The 16,099-nt window shown below is 50.6% G+C and overlaps 1 protein-coding gene across 2 annotated transcripts in view; it reads left to right on the top strand.

The window, feature by feature from the left end:
• Positions 1-16,099, top strand: part of SGF29 (SAGA complex associated factor 29) — a 340,015-nt gene that overhangs the window by 274,108 nt on the left and 49,808 nt on the right. The window lies entirely within an intron of this gene.

The following is a 16,099-nucleotide window of genomic DNA, read 5'->3' as shown; positions in this document are numbered from 1 at the left end:
TCTCCTAGTGAGACCCCTAGCACTTGTTACTGGACTTCTGGACCTTTCTCTGAAATCTTGAATGGGTGGATCCTTTTTCCACTCATTCATTCTTATGGGCTGTGTCTTTTGGAGTAACTATAGTTCTTAGATACTTAGTATCTCTCCTAAAATGTTATATTGTGAGAGATTGGCACACACACCCTTATGTGGAGTGCCAAGGAATACTTAGTATCCCCCTTCTCTTTGCTCCTGTGACTTTGTAGTCCCACAGACAACATTCTACTTATGGCTGGTGGCAGTGGACGTATTCTACCAACTATTGTGTGATTTTTCTTCCACAGGGTACGTCCATAGCCCCGGTAGTGCACAATAGGGGACCCAAGTACTAACTTGGGGGTTTCATTCTTTTTTTGCCATTTCCAGCCTGGTTATTCTTTGTTAGCCCTTCTTCTACCATTCTGGGAGGGGGGGGTCTGTGTGTGTATTTTGCCTTTGGCAGGAACACTTGGGTGTCCCCGGCTAGGCTCCAGAGTGTCTGGGCAGGCAGGTAGTGGTGGAGGAGTTTTTCACCTCCCCTGTGTTTTGTCTGACAGAGTCCCTGAATGGGACCAGCTTCCACTGTGGGCTGGCAGTCCAAGTCTTTCCTGAGCTCTCAAGGACACTCCAAAGACACTGTCCAACTCTTCCAAGTCCCTTCAACAGAGTGCAGGACTGCAGGAACCGAAGAGGATTGACTGGGAAAATCGCACCCTTTGTTGGTGATGCAGAAAAGGCGCCAGAACCATAGTGACCAGAGAAGTTGATTAAAGCCGTGCAAGAGGTCCTCCCTTGAGACTGATGCTGAGAGTTCTCGTCCATTATCCTGCCTTTCGCCATCAGACCAGGGAATCCGGAGGTCAGGTCCAGCGCTGCCACATCGAGGAGAATCCAGCCACAAACATTTCTTCAAACCAAAGATACTGTGAGGAAAAAGGTGTAATGCTCATCTTAATCCGAACCGTCGCTCCAGAGCATTGGGGTGCACGTAGAGTTGTCCAGGGCAACCCCCTCTTACCACTGACCTAAGCCGCTGCGTGTCCCTTTAGTGAGTCCTTTAACAGGGTCTCCAACGTTGGTTTTATCTTCTTGCATCTTTGATCCTAGAGACTAGAAAGTATCCACAGGAAATTTTAAATTCTGCTACTTTACAGGACATTAAGGCTCTACGAACTGCCTTTTAGCTAGGGTTGTGGTTTGAATTTTAAAAGCCTTGCTGTGCGAAGAAACTCCCTCTAGAACCTTAAGCTCTGCTAGTATTACACTAACCAACTGTTGTCCTTCCAAAAAATCACTATCTTGTATGGTTTTGCTAACTCATTTCAATTACTGTATTACTTGGTGGGTGCACATTATTACCGATAATACGGTAGACCTGTCAAATTCTGTTACATTGTAACCGTTCAGCAACTACCAACTAAGCAATGGTCTTTGAAAAGTATCTAAAATTATGCCTATGTGTTTTAGTTTATTGTGCTAAGTATTTAAAAAGTGAATCTTGTGTAAATGTAATCTGTATTTTAATATACATGTATTTTTGTTTCCTTGATATGCATTACTGACTGGGTTCAGTGTACTTACCTGTACCTCATATTTTCCTCTTAACATAAGCCTGACTTCTCTGCCACTCTACCAAGGTCCCTGAGTAGTACTGACTGATACTAAGAGTTGGGGATCTACCAACCACTGGGATAGCCTACTAAAGTCATACCTCCATTTAGGACTTTAGGAAAACTCCCCTAACTTATGGCTAGTCATGACAATTTGCCAGTAACCACTTGTCAAGTCAAATGTAATGAGAAACTTAGCCGAACCCTGCTCATCCACTAGTTCATCAGTCATTGGCAAAGGATGGGCATCAGTTTAGTACCGGAATTCAAGGCCCTATAGTCCACACAGAAACTTAGTTCTTTGGTCCCTGCTTTTGGTACTAGCACAACTGAACTAGCCCATGGACTAGTGAAGTGTTCAATAACTCCAAGGTCAAGCATTTTATTGACCTCTTCCTTGAAGTGATTCCTCACATGATCTGACATCCTTTGCCCCTGCTTTTCACAGGTACACTATCACCAGTGTCAATATCATGCTGACCCCCAAAGGGTCAAGCCTGGTGTTGGTGAAAACAGAGGGGCAAACTGACTTAACAGAGCCTTCCACTACCCTTGTTGCTTCAGTGTCAGATTAGAAGAGAGTGCAACTCCTTCTATAGACCCATCTGAAGGGTGTCCTTTGAGAAGATCTGGGAGAGGCTCACTCTCCTCCTCTTCTTGATCAGAGAAGCAACACTCCTATTTCTGTTCTAGGGACATAGGCCTTCAGTCAGCTGGTGTGAAAGACCCTAGGGGCCTCCTTGGGATTGCCCAAGTCCACAAAATAATTAAGCTCTTCATGTTTGGCTACATTCTTGAAGGGTCCTGTCCACTTGCCCTGTAAAACTCTGTTTTATTGGCACCATAACTAGAACTAGCTGGTCTGGAGTAAACTCCTCCATGTTAGCTCTCTGGTCATGCCAATGCTTTACTAGGGCTTGACCATCCTTCATGTTTTCTGAAGCCTCTCTCATGTGTGTCATCCTCTGTCGGAGGACTAGCACATAGTCAGTAATTCATACTGGCTTTAATGGTGGAACACTCTCCAGCCCTTCCTTGATGAGGGCCAAAGGGTGTTAGGTAAGATGTTCATATTTGTGATAAATCTTCCTGACCTGTGTCAACGCCAGAAATTTTTGCTTGGACTTGGGGATTATTTCACGTAGGTTAGTGGGAATCTTTTTCCCTTCTCACCTAGTTGTTTACTCTTTTTATGGGTGACCTTTTTATATCTATCCACAGTGAATGATTGGAGGTATAGTTTCCTATAACTTTTGGGCTTAGAATGGGTTGCCCCTTCGGGCTTCCCTGTTAATTTCTCTTTAAAGTACTTGGGTGAACTACAGTTCTCAAAGGATAAAGAGGGATTTTCATCCCCATTACATTTTATATAGTGAACCAGCACACCCCACCATATGTGGAGTGCTGTGGGGGGTGGGTACGGGGTGGGATACAATGGTATCCCCTTTCTTAATTACCTGGTTAAATTGATGTGACAATTTCAAGTTTACTTGAATGGCTGCTGGCAGTGGTTTTACTTTAGTGCCTTTTCAGTCCTATTACTCGCAGGCTATTAAATCAGCCTCGGTAATGCATAGACGCGCCACCATTTTGATAAAATCGTGGGCTTCTTCTTTTTTCACCATTTCTCATTTGCTTGTTGTTTCTAAGGTCTTCTCCTGCCATTCTAGGCGGGAACAACCTCAGTGGAAGTTTTGTCTTCGGCAGGAATCCTTTGTATTCCATGCCCAGGTTTAAGAGTGTCTGAAAAGACAGGAAGCGAGGGAGGAGTCCAAAACTCTGCAGCCCTTTGTCTTTCACCTTTCCTGAAAGAAACCCAGTCTCAATGGGGGGGCTGGCTGTCCTCGTTGGACAGCCAGACCACCCCTTTCTGTAAACTGCAGGGAGCGATTGCATGAGTTCTGCTTTTGTTCCTGATAAATACTCCAAACCTGGAAGCTGCCGACATGTCGAACACTGGAGCTAAATCCGAAGAGGAAGACCAGACATCTGTAGTGATTTCCAGCAACCAGAGAGCCTGCTGTGTAACCGGAGCCTGATGCAGCCCTTGTTCCAATCGACCTGGGGGTCCCAAAAACGATGACTCCTAACCAGTGGCTGGTGAAATTTACTAGTCTCAAGAAGACCTACATTTTTCTCCAGCATGGGGTCTGGCATGGATTCACATGCTCATGAATATTCCCCGTCGTCAGGCCGGTAATCCTCGGTAAAGAAAAAAAATCAGTATCAGTTTAGTTTCTGATCTGTCTTTCTTAGTAGTAACCAATCACTGATCTCTGGGTCATACTGCCCCCAGCCAATGACTGCTCTCTGCCTAAGCCCCTCCCCTGGCAGCCATCCTCAGATTTTTACCACACGTTCAAGTGTTGGGAGTCCTCGTGCTTTAGCTCTCGAGCTTTTACTGCGTTTTCGCGCTTTTTCGCTAGATTTTTCTCATTTTTCTGGTTTAATCGAGCCTCAAGCTCCACCGTTTCTACTTCCGATAACGGGGACCCATTTCGGAATTCTTCTACGACCCTCAAGGGTGAAGTTTTCGTCGAGTTGCGCTTCTTGGAAGATTCCAGAAGATCTGTGGCCTACCTAAACGGACATGGCCCAGGACAAGCTGTTCAGGAGCTGCCCAGGATGCGGATTGCAAAATCTTTTCAAGGAGCACAAGCATTCGAGATGTCTCTACTGCCTTCATGAGGACAAGACGCACGTGGAGAAGAACTGTGCGTTCTGCAAGAACCTGTCGGAACAGACCAAGCAAGATCGTCGTTCCCACCTCGCCGCCAGGCTGGAGAAGGGCACAGCAGGTGAGAAGGCGAAGAAAAAGTCTGAGCGGTCTTCTAAGTCCTGTGAGGGCGCCTCGGCGACGGCGGCCCAACAGAAGGCCAAGCACCGTGTGTCTGCGGGCACCGGGAGCGCCGAAAGGTCGGGCTCCTCGGCTGCCAGGCAGGGCGCGACTTCCCCGGCACGATCAACCACGAGCCAGCGCTCTGTTTCGGGGAAGAGGAAGTCCGAGAACCCGGGCAAGCTTCTGGAGAGGCCCCGGTTGATCTCGAAGGGAGCCGAGGGGGAGCGAGGCGATGACCCTCCCCCCCAAAGCGAAGGCCCAGAACACACCTAAGGTGGGGAGGGCCTTGATCCATCCGGCAAAGGCCTCTATCGAGGTTGTTGCAGCGGCCCTGGCGAAGCCGGCAGAGGCTACGCCAGTGGAGGTGGCCTCGGGGCCCAGAGTTTCCCTGCCACCACGGAGGGAATCCTCTTTCCAGACCATCGTTAAGACCCCCGTGAAGACCCCGGCGGAAAAAGAGGGGGGGCGGTGGCCATTACGGACTTGGATTCAGCCTCCGAGGAGGATCCGGTGGAAACCGTGAAAGGCCTCAACGAGAGGTTCATAGGCCTCAACGAGAGGTTCAAGAAGGTTCGATCCCAGGGGAAGGTTCCCGCTGATGTGATCGAAGATAGCGACGATGGAGACGACGAGGGCCCAGTGGAGCAGCCACCCCGTCCGTCGCAGCCATTACCCGAGCCCCAGGATAGCTCAGCGGCCATTTTGTTGGCGATCCAATCCTTATGTACTGAGATAAGGACGAGGTTACCACGGACCCTGACGGAGGATCCAGAACCAGGCCCGTCGGGAAGCCCTCCGAACAAGCGGAGGAGTGTCCACCCCGCTCCGCCCTTCGTGCCCGTGAGGCCTGTGGACCCCTCATCCCCCTCGCCAGACCCTTGGGAGGATACGGCGACGGATACAGCGACGGGGACGGATGACGGCAGAGATGATACAACGGACATCCCGTCATCACCCTCCCCTCGGGCCTCTCCGCCCGACGAAATTGGCTCTTTTCACACCAGCTCTTTCCAGCTCTGCCCTGAGGAACAGAAAAAGGAAGGTTTTCTTTACCAACGACGAGAGGCCAAGAGAAAGACGGTCCTCGCGGTGCCGTTGCTCAACGACATCTGGGACGAGGGGCTGGCTATCCTCAAGAACCCTTCCACGAAACCCACCAAGAGGGACAGGTACGAGAAGAAGTACCGGTTCCCCGATGCCGCCCCCCTGTGCCTCAGGGCCCAGCCCACGCCGGACTCTGTCGTCTCGGCAGCGGCCAAGAAGAAAGCAGCGGGTGCAGCGGCTTCAACTTCCACTTCCCCGCCGGACAGCGAGGGCAAGAAGTTGGACTCCATGGGACGAGTCATCTCGGCGGCGACGACGATTAAGGCGGCCAATGCCTTAGCGATTGTGGCCCGTTACGACAGAGAGCTTTGGTTCAAGATAGCTCCTCTGCTAGACTTCCTACCGGACGACAAGAAGGTGGAGGCCCTACAGATTCTGCAGGAAGGTGAGGTGGCGTCGGATGACGCCATAATGGTGGCAACGGACATTGCCGATACCGGATTTCGCCAACTGGTCAACGGGGTTTGCCTGCGACGACGAGGATGGCTCAAGGCGACAGACTTTTGCCAGGACGTCCAGACCAGAGTGTTGGACATGCCATTCGACGGCAACAACCTGTTTGGAAAGACGTTGGATGAGTCCCTCCAGGCCATCAAGACAGACACGGAAACAGCCCGAGCCCTAGGAGTCCTTCAGCAACGGCGGCCCTTTCGGAGCTCTGGAGGCAGACAGGGAGCCTCCAAGGGATCCAGCGGTGGCTCTTCTAGTTACCGCTAGGCGGGCCGCTCCTCGTCCCAGGAGGCCTACAGAGGCCGCGGCAAGCAAGGAGGGTCTCGCCGCCGTCGGCAAGGAGGCCAAGGCGGCAAGGCCTCTTCCAAGCAGGACTGAACCGGCCGTAGAGTCGGGCCCCCACCGAAGCTCCCCAGTGGGAGGCCGGCTGACGAAGTTCGTCAGCGTGTGGGAGTACATCTCCACCGACCGTTGGGTGCTGGACACCCTGGCCCGCGGACACTCGCTAGAATTTCAAAAGAAGTGTCCTCGCATTCCTCCCGTGGCCAGGAAGGAGAATCACGTCCCTCAACTGCTGTTGGAGGTAAGGGCGATGCTCAAGAAAGGTGCCATCGAGCTCGTCCCCAAGAGACTCCGGAGTATACTCAAGATACTTCCTCGTCAGAAAGAAGACAGGCGGTTGGCGCCCCATTCTGGACCTGCGTTGGTTGAACAAGTACATCAAGGCGCAGAAATTCAGGATGGTCACCCTCCAGCACGTGCTGGGACAGCTGGAGGAGGGCGACTTCCTATCGTCACTGGACCTGGAGGATGCTTACTTCCACATCCCCATTCTAAAAGGACACAGAAAGTTCCTCAGATTCGTAGTCCAGGGGCGTCACTACCAATTCAGAGCCCTGCCGTTCGTATTAAAGTCGGCACCCAGGGTGTTCACCAAGTGCCCCACACCTGTGGCGGCGTGGCTGTGCCTGCAAGGGATCCACGTCTACCCCTACCTGGATGACTGGCTAATCCGTGCAAGGTCAAGAGAACTCGCTGTCGAACACACAGCAAGGACCGTCCGCCTGCTCACGGAGCTGGGATTCGTCATCAACTACCCCAAATCCCATCTGGTCCCGTCGCAGGTGGCACTGTTTCTGGGAGCGAAACTCGATACAGTGAAGCGACTGGCATCTCCGTCGGAAGAAAGGACGAAGGCCATTTTGGGCAAGGTGCAGCGCCTGTTAGCCACAGATGTGGCCAGAGTGAGGTCCATCAAGTCCCTCCTCGGGATGATGTCCTCATGCATCTACCTTGTGCCCCTTTGCAGACTTCGGATGCGTCCGCTACAAGAGTTCCTCGACGCCCGCTGGATTCAAGCGGCAGGCAGCTTCGAAGACAGGATCCCACTCGACGAGGAGTTCCGTCGGGCGATTCTATGGTGGGGTACGCATGCGCACCTCACGGCAGGCATGGACTTTCAGACCCCGGCGTATCAGGAGACGGTGATGACGGCCGCCTCCCTGGAGGGATGGGGGGCACACACCGGAGATCTCCATGCAAGAGGCCTCTGGCTCCTGGAGGAGAGGTCTCTCCACATCAACATACTGGAGCTACGAGCAGTGTTCTGGGCGCTCAAATCGTTCCTTCCTTCCCTCAAGGACAAGGTGGTGAGGATCTTCACCGACAACACCACTACGATGTTCTACATCCGGAAGCAGGGAGGCACCAGGTCCCCAGCCCTATCCAAGGAGGCCCAGGATCTGTGGCACTGGGCCGTCGCCCAGGGGATGTTTCTGGTTCCCTTCCACCTGGCAGGAATAAAAAACACCATCGCCGACACACTCAGCAGGGAGCTGCGCTCGTGCCACGAGTGGGAACTATGCCAGGACCAGGTGGATCAGCTCTTTCAACGATGGGGCAAACTCCAGATCGACCTGTTCGCGACGGTTCGCCAGCAGGTTCGCACAGCCGAGGAGCATGGGCGATGCTTTCTCGTTCCCTTGGGACGGCCTGTTCCTGTACGCGTTCCCTCTGTTGCCGTTGCTGCTCCGTCTCATCAACCAGCTCAAGAGGTCCAGGTGCAGGAGGATCCTAGTCGCACCGGCGTGGACGAGACAGATCTGCTTCCCGGACCTTCTGGACTTGTCAGCGTCCCCACCTATCAAGCTGGGGACGGACGCGGATCTTCTCTCCAGAGAAGGAGGCGCCATTCTTCATCACGACCCGGAGTTGCTGAACTTGCAGGCTTGGCTCCTGCAGCACTAGAGTTTGGAGGATACGATATCCCGGCTGACTGCAGAGAGGTTCTTGCAAAGGCCAGGGCGTCCTCAACTCTCAAATGCTATGGACATAAGTGGAAGAGGTTTTCTGTCTGGTGCCGTGCACAGAAGATTAACCCTCTGCGGATTACGGCCCCTCAAGTATTGCCGTACCTACTGTCGCTGGCCAAAGCTGGACTGGCTCACACCTCCATCAAGATACATCTGGCTGCCATCTCCCGATACACCAGAACTACATGACGGGCGTCCTTGTGGTCTCATCGCCTGGTGAAGGAATTTATGAAGGGACTATTCCGATCGTTCCTGCCGGTGAAGGCCCCTGCCCCGGCATGGGAGCTCAACGTGGTGCTGACCATGCTCATGGGGGCCCCATTCGAGCCTATGCATTCGGCGCCGTTGAAGTTCCTATCGTGGAAGACAGCATTTCTCGTGGCCATCACCTCCGCACGACGAGTGGGAGAGATCCAGGCCCTATCTTGCAAGCCTCCATACTTGACTTTTCACGACACGAGGGTGGTGCTTAGGACGCACCCCTCCTTTATGCCAAGGTGCCGTCGGACTTCCACCTCAACGAGTCCTTGGTGTTGCCAGTTTACTTCACGTCGCCTTCGTCTCCGGCCGAGAGGACTTTGCACGCGCTGGATGTGGCTAGAGCGCTGAAGTTCTACGTGGACCGCACGAAGAGTTTTCGGAAGACATCACAGCTGTTTGTGAACTTTGGACCTGTGAATCAAGGGAAGGCTCTCTCGAAGGCTTCCATTTCCAGATGGCTCTCCGGCTGCATCATGCACTGTCACCTTTTGGCAAACTGACCGCTGCCCAGCCGTCCGAGAGCCCATTCGACCAGAGCGATCGCTGCTACCACGGCGTTCCTGTCTGGTGTGCCCCTGCTGGAAATCTGCAGGGCTGCTACGTGGAGGTCGACACACACCTTCACAAGATTCTACTGCGTCGATCGGGACTCCAGGGAGGAGTCCAGGGTCGACCAAACAGTGCTGTGCAACCTGTTCCCTTAAGGTGAGCAGGTAAGAGATGCTTAATGTTGAGTTGTTGTATTGCTTAATGTTGAGCCTGTTGCCACCTCCCGTGGTTGTGCATGTGTATACTGCTATGTATTCTTATATTCATGAGCTTGTGAGTCCAGGCCAGACCCCATGCTGGAGAAGGAACAAGTTACTTACCTGTAACTGTTGCTCTTCACTTGGTCATACTGCCACTTTACGTGCTACCAAATCTGAGGATGGCTGCCAGAGGAGGGGCTTAGGTAGAGGGCAGTCATTGGCTGGGGGGAGTATGACCCAGAGATCAGTGATTGGTTACTACTAAGAAAGACAGATCAGAAACTAAACTGATACAAATTTTTTTCTTTACCGAGGATTCCCGGCCTGACGACGGGGAATATTCATGAGCATGTGAATCCATGCCAGACCCATGCTGGAGAACAACAGTTACAGGTAAGTAACTTGTTCCTTATCCCTCCCACGACGTGCCGCGACCTTGCTGGGCTGCAAACAGCCAATACCCCAGGACTGCAGTGCATGATCTTCCGAAGCCCGAATCCAGCTTAAACTTTGGACTCCTGTTGGAACACTGGAGACCCAAGTCCAATCCCTAAAGTCCCCACACCAGAGTGCAGGATCGAGAGAGTGAAGAGAATCCAACCAGCGATATTCGTTCTTCATCTGTCTGCTTTCAGAGAAGGAATAAAAGAGGCAGATCCTCACAGGGTAGAGGCTCAGCCCGTCCCAAACAATGGCACACCGTTTCAGGTCCCCTACCATGCCACTCCAGTAGGAGGCCGATTTACTCAATTCACCCACACATGGGAGGGGATAACATTGGACAAGTGGGTGTTGTCCACTGTGGCAGGCGGCTATTGTATCGAGCTGGTACAAAGACCACCCTACCGCCCGCCGAGACAGAAGATGATGACAGCAGAAGAACAAAAATACTGCTGGTGGAAATAAAGGCGCTACTCGACAAGAACGCCATAGATATCGTCCCGGCAAACGAGGTAAACAAGGGTATTTATTCAACATACTTCCTTGTGCCGAAGTACTAGTACAGGAGTACTAGAGCTGCGCCCTGCAAACACATAAGTCAAACCACAAACGGGGAGACTACATGGCAACTGTAGACATGAACGATGCATACTTTCATATTTCAATGCACCCTGCGCACAGAAAATACCTGCGTTTCAGGATGGAGTACACTACCAGTTCAGAGTACTCCCATTCAGCATCGCCTCAGCCCCAAGAGTATTCACAAAGGTGCTTGCAGAAAATCCATCCCAGTAAACCCTTATATGGATGACTGGCTAATAACTGGGGAAACGCCTCAAATTTGCAAATTAAACACGCAAAAGACAATAAACCTTCTGTTCAATCTGGGTTTCTCCATAAACAAGAAGAAATCAAGTCTAGTCCCCAGCCAAATAAAACAATTTTTAGGGGCTATCCTAAACACAATGGAGGAGCTGGCTTTCCCCTCAAACGAGAGAGTACGGAACATGCTGTTGCAGGTACCTTACTACAAGGTTGGTTGCCGATAACTGTACGCAAAGCAATGTGCTTACCGGGATGATGGCTTTATGCATTCACTTGGTTCCACACGCGTGCCTGCGCATGCGTCCAATGCAGGAATGGTTAGCGAAACAGTGGTCTCAGGCAAGCGGACAGTGGTGGGGCGATCTAGTGGTTTTCGCTAACCCTGGTTCAGGTTCTTCGCTGGTAGTCCAAGGACAACCTGTTAAAAGGAAAGCCTTTTCGCGCTCCACCAGCACAAGCGATCCTAACTACGGACGCCTCACTCGCCGGATGGGGGGGCCGACTTCCTCCACCACACAGCCCACGGCCAGTGGACACACGCTAGTGCCCAAAGACTACTCCTAGAACTCTTGGCAGTCCTCAAACCTCTTCAGGCCTTTCAGCAACATCTCATGGGTCAATCGGTGCAGGTCCTCAGCACCACAGTCATGTTCTATCTGAACAAGCAAGGAGGTACACACTCTGTCTGTCCAAGCTATCCCAAAAAATCTGGATATGGGCACTCAAGCAGAACATGTTCCTAACATCTCCCAGGGGAACTCAATTCTCTGGCAAACACTCTAAGCGGACTCCCTCTACCAGAAGAACACGAGTGGCAACTCGACAGAGATATCCTAGACAAAATATTCTTACTATGGTGTCCCCCCCAACCCCCCATATAGACCTGTTCGCCACAAACCTAAATGCACAATTCCCAGACTTTGCACCCAGGTTTCCCCAACCAGGGTCCAAGGGGAACACCCTGTGGATGAAATGGTCAGGGAAATTTGCTTACGCCCCTCCCTCGCTCCCGATGCCGGACACCACTCGTGAGCAAAATAGTGCACACGGTGTACCAGGAACAAGTAACTCTGATCCTGATTGCTCCTATGTGGGCGAGACAGCCTTGGTTTCCACATCTGCTCAAGCTGGTGATGTGTGACCCAATCAAGCTCCTGTGCCCATACAACATGTTGACACAACACAAAGGGGCATCCCTCCACCCATGCCCACAATCCATGAACTTGGCAGCTTGGCTCCTGAAGTCATAGAGTTTGGCCACTTGAACCTTCCACAAAGGTGTATGGATATCCTCAAGGAGGCACGAAAACCCAATACCAGACATGGCTACTTTTAATAAATGGAAAGGATTTGTGATATGGTGCACATCACAATCACTGAGCCCTTTTAGAATGTTCTCCAGCTAACATTCTACACTACATGCTTTACTTACTAGACTCCGGCCTAATATTTAATTCCCCAAAGGTGCATCTGGCGGCCCTATCGGCTTACACCACTTCACAGAGCAAGGTCTGGTGGAAAGTCCCTGTCATTAGGGCAATCATGGAAGGGGTAAAGAGGCTATATCCCCCAATTTCCAACCCTCCCCCCGGTTGGAATCTCAATGTTGTGCTCTCCAAGCTCATGGGGCCATCCTTTGAGCCTATGCACAAGGCCAGCCTAAAGCATCTTACCTATAAAACTGCATTCCTGGTAGCTGTCGCCTCCATTAGACGAGTCACTGAGCTACAGGCTTTATCTGTACAAGACCCTTTTTCCATTATACACAAGGACTAGTTTGTCCTCCGAACACATCCTAGGTTTTCACCTTAGTTCATTTCAAAGTTCTATGTAAACCAATCCATAGAACTGCCCACCTTCTTTCAAAATCCTTCAAACTCAACAGAAAGAAGCCTCCATCCACTTGATGTACGGATGGCGGTCTTGTACTATGTAAACAAAACCCCTAAGGAAAACAGACCAACTCTTTGTTTCCAAACCGCCTGGTAAAGAAGGCGATCACATATCAAAAAGCGCCAGCTCCAGATGGATAGTCAAATGCATACAACTCTGCTATTCCCTATCCAAAGAGCTCTACCTTTCACAGATAGAGCACACTCTATCAGAGGTATGTACAGGAGCTAACTTTGCTTTCATTGCAAATGTCCCTCTGGACGCCATCTGCAAAGCTGCTATATGGAGCTCCGTCCATACATTCACACAGCATTATTGCATTGAGACACACTCTAAATCAGGTTCACAGGTGGTACAAGCGGTCCTAAAACATCTCTTTACTGCTGTACCTTCTAACTTCCCACCTCCTTCTCCAGATACTGCTCGCTAATCTGTAACTCATCTCCGGGAGGGCAGGTGCCCCACCCCCCTCCCACTCCCCATGTCGGCCCCAGGAGAAGCAGGACCTCCACACCCTGCTATTTTCTGTCTGGTAAGCCTGAGCTGCGTCAACATTGCTGCTTTGTGAATCTGTCGGTGCATTTGCTCCTCTTATTCACGCCTGATTTCAGTACATCTGCTGCAATCCACCGATCAGCTATTTGTAGCCCCTGGAGCCACTAAATTCGGATTGGCCTCACTGAAACAACAAAACATGACCAGTGGTAAAGGGCAGCCACTGTGCTGTGTCTGCGTTGCTAGGCAACACCCCTAGCTGCTCCGAGTGTCTGATTGGCCGTGAATTTGTATTTGGCCCAATCAACGCCACCAGCAGGCGGAAGCCGGCCTCACACCAGAAGCCCCACACTTAAAGGCCAGAACCTGTCTGTGCCTGCTCATCCATGTGTACCTCGTTTCCGGGAGGGCAGGTGTCCCATCTCCATGTCGGCTTCAAGAGAAGCACGACCTCCATACACGCTGTCATTTTCTGTCTGGTAAGCCTGAGCTGTGTCAACATTATTGCTTTGTGTCTCTGTCGGTGCATTTCCTCCTGTTATTCATGCTCGACTTCAGTATATCTACTGCAATCCACCGATCGGCTATTTGTAGCCCCTGCAGCCACTAAATTCGAATTTGCCACATTGAAACAACACGACACGACCATTGGAAAATGGCTGCCGCTGTGTCGTGTCTGCGTTGCTAGGCAATACCCGCAGCCTGCTCAGAGTGTCTGATTGGCCGTAAATTCGTATTTGGCCCAATCAATGCCGCCGGCAGGCGGAAGCCGGCCTCAAACCCGAAGGCCCACAGTAAAAGGCCAGAACCTGTCTGTGCGTCGGGTCTCGGGGCATACCACGCTGCCTGACCCTCATCTCCTCTACCTTCTGCTACTCCCTCTGCATTGCTCGCCCCACCCTCGACTGCTAATAGAGGACACCAAAGCGAGCCTCGGCGAGACCCTAGACCTCAAAACCGCCTTCCACATCTGGTATTGCGATCAGAAATAGCCTAACTACCCAGGGCCTAATTTACATACCGTTTGATTGACAACAGCCAAAGCCCTGTTTACTGCACCTTCCTAAATGAATCATGTTTCATGATATTAGAGATTGACGCTACAAAGATCTACAAGGCTGCAACATACCCGTCGCGACATACCTGCATTGTAGCAAAACGAGACGCTTGCAAAACGAGTGACCGGGTAACATCACTGGCGCCTTAATGCCTGCCAGCCGTATACAGACTGCGCTCAAGCACTCTGAACAAACTTGTCACTGTATGTGCTACCCCATTCGAAAGTAGATAACTGCAGCGACTGAGTGCTAGTGTTATAACATCACGACAACGGTAAGGTGTTATTGGGTATCTGATTTTTGCTTGCCCATCTCCTCCCATGCAGATATTCAATTGTGTGTTATGGTATATCTAACTTATGCTCGCCCATATCCTCTCACACAAATATCTAATTTATGTGCTACTTCGTACAATACATGATCTATGTTTGCCGCATGTGATTTACATGATTACTGGTATGCAGCAGTCTGTTATTGTAGCCAGCCAGGCGAAGTCAGATAAGAGCCTCGCTTCTCTCCATACAGAGCTTAGCATTACTTGCTCTATTGCAGCTTGTCATAATTAGCGTATCCTGTTAATTGCCTCACTCTCAGCATAGTTATAGCTTACCTGCACCAACTGACAACCTCCCTGCTACCATTCTTCTAAATTGCGTCGTCTTTTTAGCATTTCACCAAAAGCCTTCCATCGCTTGCTAGTCTTGGATCTCTGTCAAATGCTCTTTGCCAGTCCCTACCAGCCATTATATAACATACTGACCACACTTATTTTAGGCACCATGTTAATCATTGTTCCTCACATATTCCACTATTAGCGCTACAGACTATGCTACGTGAGACCTATCTAATCCCAGCTCTAGCTTGCAGAGTCATGTACATGCTCACTCTTAACTATCACATGCTCTCTAATTACATGTACGCTTTTACTCTGGCCTGCAATGACATCGTACACATCGGCCACCGTTGTAAATAGCAAAAATAATGACATGCAGGCACCAACTACAGCCAGACATGCTTCACTTAAATCGCTCAGCACCTCCCTATCCATGTCCTTGAGACTACCCCATTGGACAGTATCATACCAACAAAACCTCTACCATCCGTCTTCCAAGTGGCAACTAAACTCTTTCTGATGGCCTAGACAATTCCAAGTAACCCTCAGCCACTCGCACCTGCCCAATGGATCAAGGCCTTTGCCACAAGACCTACACCTAACATACCGTGCACAGTTAAAATTAGGAAATCCAGACCAGCCTCCAGATTTGTGAAAATCACTCAGTCTACCAGACTAAAAGCAGATAGTACCCTCGACAGTAAAGGAAACAATGCTCCATCTCTGCGAAAAAATACTACTACTACAAAAAATAATCTGGACACGACTACCTCGCTTATGAAGGGAGCACTCATAAACGCCAGGTCCTTAACAGCTCACGCTCTAGATATTACCGACCTTATAACCATGAATGACCTTGAATTTTTAGCCATAACCGAGACCTGGCTTCACGCCATGGCTTGGCCTTTACTCTCACTTGTCATACCAGACGAGTACACTATCATTAGACAAGAAAGAGAATCTTCCAAAGGTGGCGGCATCACCATTATTGCTAAAACTCTACTAGGCCTCAGACCCATATCGAATTTATCTTTTCCTTCAGGAGAAGTATTGTCCATCAAGCTACCCATCACAACATCTCAAACAATAACCATCCACCTGATGTATAGACCACCGGGACCACTATCCTCCTTCCAGGAAGACATTAGAGTACTCCTTACAGCAAACACTAAACCAGGTTCCCAAGTCATGTTGCTAGGAGACCTTAACTTAGGTTTTCATGACCCTAAAGACGACAACGCCCTAGCTCTCGCTAACACCTTATCAGAACTAGGCTTCATACATCGTATTACTAAGCCTTGCCACAACAAAGGGAGAACAATCGATTGGATCGTAGATCTCAACTGTGAGATCAATATCCTCTCTAACATACACTGTGCCTGGTCCGACCACCATATCATCTCATTCACCATACAGGACAGTAGCCGTCCT

The sequence above is a fragment of the Ambystoma mexicanum genome, chromosome 3p, assembly GCF_040938575.1.
Source record: "Ambystoma mexicanum isolate Mex_15411 chromosome 3p, UKY_AmexF1_1, whole genome shotgun sequence".
NCBI classification, from domain to species: Eukaryota; Metazoa; Chordata; class Amphibia; order Caudata; family Ambystomatidae; genus Ambystoma; species Ambystoma mexicanum.
Note: the sequence above shows the minus strand (reverse complement) of the source record. Positions and strands in the feature narration are given on the sequence as shown.